We start from the raw sequence: 6000 nt of genomic DNA on the forward strand, positions 1-6000 counted from the left end.
CAGAAGGTTTAATGGATTAGCTTCCAAAATTCAAGTTTCTAAAGCATTAAGATACAAGGGTTAGAAGGGAACATACTTATGACAGAGAGGCACAAGAAACCATAAAAAGGTTTTCAAGGTTCTTGCACTTGTTAAAGCAAATCTAAATTCTCTAATAATCACAAAATTGGTTTTTGGCAAGTGCATTCAGTTGCCATTAATAATTCAGGTGTTAGAAGATGGTACTAACTTTAAAATAATGACATGTACAGTAAGATTTTTGGTTCTTATGGCTCTAAATTATGGGTCCTGAGGTTTTTTTATTAATATCAGGACTGTGTTGTAGCCTATTGTCAGTGATTTTTCCAGTGACAGATGATAAGATTAGAATGAACTGAAAATTATCCCTTGCTAGAGGCTGTGTATGGAAATAGTGGTAAGTAGGCACACATACAAAATGTCATTTAAAAAATTCTTCTTCTGGATTTTAGTTGTCTGAAACTTTTCACTTAAAACAGCTATGCCTCCTTTTTTAAGATCAGAATAATTTTTATAATTCCAAACTATAGAAAATCACTAAACACAACTGTACTGCGTGTGTACCCTCAGTTTTTCCTGTGGAAGTATAAAGACTGAAATTAGCAAATGCTATCTGAGCAGCAGGCAATCCACTGGAGGCTGGTTTCTTGCCTACAGCAGAACTCAATTTGATTTGCTCCATATTTATAGCTTTTGCATTTTAGCGAGGTCAAAAAAGGTTAATTAAATAATTTCAATATTTCACTTTAACAGTATACAATAACTGTTTACTATATAAAAGGTAAGTTGAAGAAGAAAAATAAGAAACTTTATGTTCAGTTCTTAGGTTCTGCTAAGGCATCTTTTATATGTGGAAAATAGAAGATAAGACTGGATACTTGTCCAGTATTCATACTCCAAGTATAGCTTGGTATATGAAAATGCTTCATCACATCAAAACTAATTATCACTATAACATTATGAAACACATGCTTAAACTTTTAAAAAAATAATTCTTTTATTTTAGATATTTAATGAAGATTAAACTGATGGAGTAGGGATTCTCTTTGTTTTTTATAATGGTTTCACATACATGATGGATTGTGGATGGGAATGAAATTTACCAAATGACTCATCAGAATCTGGGCCCATGTGAGACATTCCTTTTGTGACTCCTGTTTGCAAGCATACTCTGAGGATGTTAAAATGCATGAACAAACCAAGACCAAAATCTCTGTTGTTTCAAGATAACCCTAAAGACACTGTAAGTGAAAGTATCAGAACAATCTGGGACAGCTGTTAAGCTATGTTTTCCTGTAGCTGCTAGGTATAGTTTTCTCTCCTGGCTTAAGCATGCTCATGAATTTCCTGGCCTTCACAGCTGAATTTTTTACAAAAGCATAAATTTTCACCTAGGTTTTTGTGCAGGTTATCACATCCAGTAGTTTTAGTTTAAGTACATCATTCACTATTCTTTTATATTGGGAACAGTAACAAAATTAGAAAGGCAAAGGAGTTTCCAGGGGTTTGACCTTATGAGAGCTATGCTCACTGGTATATTTTGGCCTGATTTCTCCAGGGATTATAGGGATATATTTTCTGCATGAGGTTTTGCAGTTCATACTGTTTAAGGAATCTCTTTGACCTCTCTAGCCTGTGACTGTTGGGCTCCACCACTTCTTTGAGAGGTCAGACAGTCTAATTTGATAAAAATATGTAAGGTCTTCCGACAAACTACAATTGCGATAGTATTCTGAAAAGAGACCCAGATGAAACTTTGCAAATTCCAGTGAGCATTAGGTCTTTGATTAATTCCATGAAACAATTTATTTACATTTAGCCAACACATTTATCTGAACTACATAAATTATCATATAAAGTCGGCTTAGTTGAAACTGTGATGTTAATGTGTTGTCATTAGTCACTCACTGCTGGTTACAGTCATGAGTAAGGCTGAAGATTTACCATTTTTATTGTGTCATAGCATATGGAAATGAATTGTCTGACACTTTGAACTGTGCCAATAAAAGTGTTTTGTTTGTCTTCAAAGACCAGAATTTGCACTTCCAAATGTGACCATGAAATGGCTCACTCTCAGTCTTTATTTTAATTTTGTAGTGTTTCCACAGTCTCGTTGTCTGGCTGTATGGATCAGTAGTACAAAGTAACACTTTTTTTTGTGTAGCAAAGCTGGAGAGTTGAAAGCTGTACCTACAGACATTCACCAGCAGAATGTTACCATCTTGAAACTAATTGTGCAGGATGAATTACCTGACTATATTCCCTGATGACTGTGCTAGACCACAGGAGACTATAGATGATGAAAAAATGAGAAGTAAAATAAACTTATCTCCCTTATTCCCTGAGTGTCTTGAAATTCAAATATTTTGAGATTGTGTGCCATTAACAATTTTGAGATAAGATTAGGATGTTGCTATACTTGTTTTTATTAAAACCTCTGTCCTGAAAGTACTTCTGAACTGTAATGGAAATAAAATAGCTGGGAAACTGAACATTCTACATAAATATTAAGAAAGGGCAGGATGTTTCTGTATTTCAAAAGATAAAATTTAGGTTAAAATTCTACATGGGCTTGCAATGTAAAAATCATTTTAACCAACCAAATCTGTATTTTAACAAAGCATATAGATATAAAACTAGCCACACTCTTCTAAGACTATTGAGACCATTCATGTACTTAAAGCTTGCAGACCTTTTTCTAAATTCAGACTTTCTAGAAACATTAGGGTGTGCTCACCTTGTTTTGTGTTATTTTTGATCCTGTGTGAACCTCCAGATCATCCACAGTTACTGTGCTCTGTGCAGCCTCAGAGAGTGGTCTTGGAACTATAAAAGCTGGATTTCTTCTTTATGAAACTAAATCACAATGCAAGCTTCAGGACACAGTTTACACACTTCACCACCTCATGGGTTTTTTAATACATAAAACCAGACTACAGTTAGTCTAAGGAACCCCCTTGCACCCATGTGCTTATTTTCAAAATGAATGGTTTTGTTCTGCAGAGCCATTCTTATTGTGTTTTCTTGCTTGGTGGCATAACCTTATCCTTACTTACAAGGATTTCTTCAAATGAATTGAATTGTATAAATTTCATTATTGAAAGCATAATGGGGTTTTGGTGCTTTTTAGAAATTCAGGGGGGGAACAAAAAAAGCATTAGATTTGCAAAGATTTTTGTGGGATCTAGTAGGAAATTTTCTTTCTTCATTGTGGGTTGAACTTTTCCTTCAGAAGGTTACTTGTATTAAATTAATTTCTTTTCAAAACATGTTTTTCCTTGGTTTCTTATTTTTCACAGACCATGGTACTTTGCAAATGAGCTAAACGCCTCCTTATTTTCAGTACAGGAAAATCAAGAACCATCAGATCCTGGATTTTTCCATGTAGCAGCTCAAATTCATGTCAGACTCAGTAGGAAAACAGTTTGCTATTTCACCTAGTGAAATTAGCCTAAGCTTTTCCCCTCTTCTCACTGTGCTGCTTGGGTCATCATGAGCTTGAAAATTGGCTTTGGTATTTTTTTTTGCATGACCAAGTTGTGACCAAGATCTTCTTGGGACCCTCTTTAGAGAAAACTATCCCTTGACCAGAAGCAGAGTGTCTTGGAAAGCTGATTAAAATCCTGCAAACTGGCAGGGAGAATTAAGACTAATATACAGAGTTTTAACAAATTTCACTTAGAGCAAACAAATAATAGATGTGTGACCATATTAGCTCAATAGAGGAAGAATTTAAAGCCGAAGCGAAAGTACTGAATATTTATAGGAAAAATACACATTACCTGATGTTGGTTTTCACCTTGGCTTCTTCCCACAGGGAATGGGATGACCATGGCTGATTGTTGTGGGGTGGAAGCTTTGATATTGTGCCACCGAGCAGTTTAAGCAAAATACCTTTTCTTTAGTTTACCAAGGAATGGAGAAAAGCCCCCTTTTCAGTTACACTGGGAATTTTGTGATCCTCTGGCTTGGAATCTCATTTATTTCCTGAAAACTCTATCCAACAGGATCTGTAGCTCAGGTGGCAATTGTCTCTCCTTCTGTGTCTCTCATCTCTCTTTCTCTCATTGCTGCAGAAATTGTGACAGTCCTCACAGCAGGGTTTGACTGCCCCTCCACTGAGGAATTTACAAAATACTTGTTAGGGTACATATTCTCTCTCTGCTTCTAAATTAATTTCTCTTTCTCAGATACTCAAGGTATTGCCACACACTTGTGTCCACTTAGTGGACCAGCTGACATGTCCATAAATATTTTCTATCAAATCCAAACAAACCTCATTAAATCAACAATAGAAAAACGTCTTGGATTGCAATTTTTAGAATAATTTTAATAAGTCAAGATGTGGAATGCTTTTTTCTTTTGTTGTGGAAAATACAGATTTGTCTGGAAGAAAATCTAGCCTTGCAATGTACATATAGTTCTTTTTCTTTCCACTTTTCAGATTTCTAAAAGCATGAATTTTGACATGAAAGTGCTCATACAGCAGTATGAAGTAAATTCGTTGTCTTTACATATATTGACCTCAGTGTAGTATGTGGTTTATACTGAGAAGTTAAAAACTATAAAACTTTCCTTACATTAAAATAATAAAATTATGTTTGAGATATTTGAATTCAGTAACAAAAAATAATGAGAAGCATTTACTGGATAGAATGTAATAAATAGTCCAAAACTGAGCAATTGAGTTGTTCTGTATGTCCCTGGTGATACTCCCAGTTTATATTAGTTAGTTCTGGGATATATATATATATGTGTATATGTGTGTATATATATATGTGTGTGTGTGTATATATATATATACACACATATATATATATACGTATATGTATATATATATACATATATATGTATATCTATATATAAATATATATACACATATATGTATATTTTTTTTTGTGAAGGAAATAATTGCTATGGAAATGTACTTCTGGTTTTAAATGTTTTAAATGTTTTAACATTTGCATTCTTAGGTGCATAAGGCCCCATTATTTCACACTGGACTGTGCAACTCAATTGTTTGTCTATTGTACCCACCTAGTAGATTTTTCTCTACAATGCTTTAAGAAGGGCCTCCCTTTTGAAGTGATGTCTCTGTGACCTTTTGTTATGGAAGAGTGTTGTTAAAGCATGTCCTGCATGTGGCTGTTGTATAATACAGCTGACATTTGCTATCTGTCCCACTTGAAAAAGGCTTAGCCATACACAGTCAGCGATGCACAGATGTGTCATCCACCTTCCACACGATTTCATTGAGGTTCACGCTTAAACAATCAGAAATTTCACTGAAATTGCTAAGCTCTCTTCTTTTGGTGCAAATTTGTCCATGATCAAGCTGTCAGTTCGATTTCCCAGCGTCTCTCCCATCTGGTTCTGAGTATTTAATTACTTTTTTGCTACGAAGTTGCTCTTTTGTGTTTCTTGAGAATTTCCTTGCTCCCCGTCTGAGGATCTCAGCATGTGGAAGGAATGTGTTGTGTTAAAATTCCAGCCCTAGAAATGATGCACAATAGTGTTGTAGTCTGAAAATTCCATGTCAGGAAACTTATCTTGTTACTGTTCAGTGATAAAAGTTCCTGTTGCTTTTGGTACTGATTTTAATTCCCAAAGCTAAGAATAATAAACTGGGGCAAATTATGCATTTCTAAATCAGGTATGCAGTGTTTCTTACTTAGGAGCCCTACAAGTATGAGGGGCTTCTCATTAGGAAGCATTGCATAAGAGTTAGAGTGGTCATGCAGTGGTACATGGCACAAATGGGATTATTAAAAGAAAATTGATGTGGTTTGCTACGACACTAGCTGATACTTTATTTTCTTGATTTTTAGTTTTTTCCTAAGTGAGATGAAAATTTTCTCACCTATTTGAGTGAAAAATAGTTTTGATTCCCTGCACCCCATTGGTTTCCCTCACAACTTCCCAGTTCTAGGTAAAGGCACAAGGGCTATACAAAATATTCAAGTACAGTTTTGAAATTATGCT

The sequence above is a fragment of the Ammospiza nelsoni genome, chromosome 2 (assembly GCF_027579445.1).
Source record: "Ammospiza nelsoni isolate bAmmNel1 chromosome 2, bAmmNel1.pri, whole genome shotgun sequence".
NCBI classification, from domain to species: domain Eukaryota; kingdom Metazoa; phylum Chordata; class Aves; order Passeriformes; family Passerellidae; genus Ammospiza; species Ammospiza nelsoni.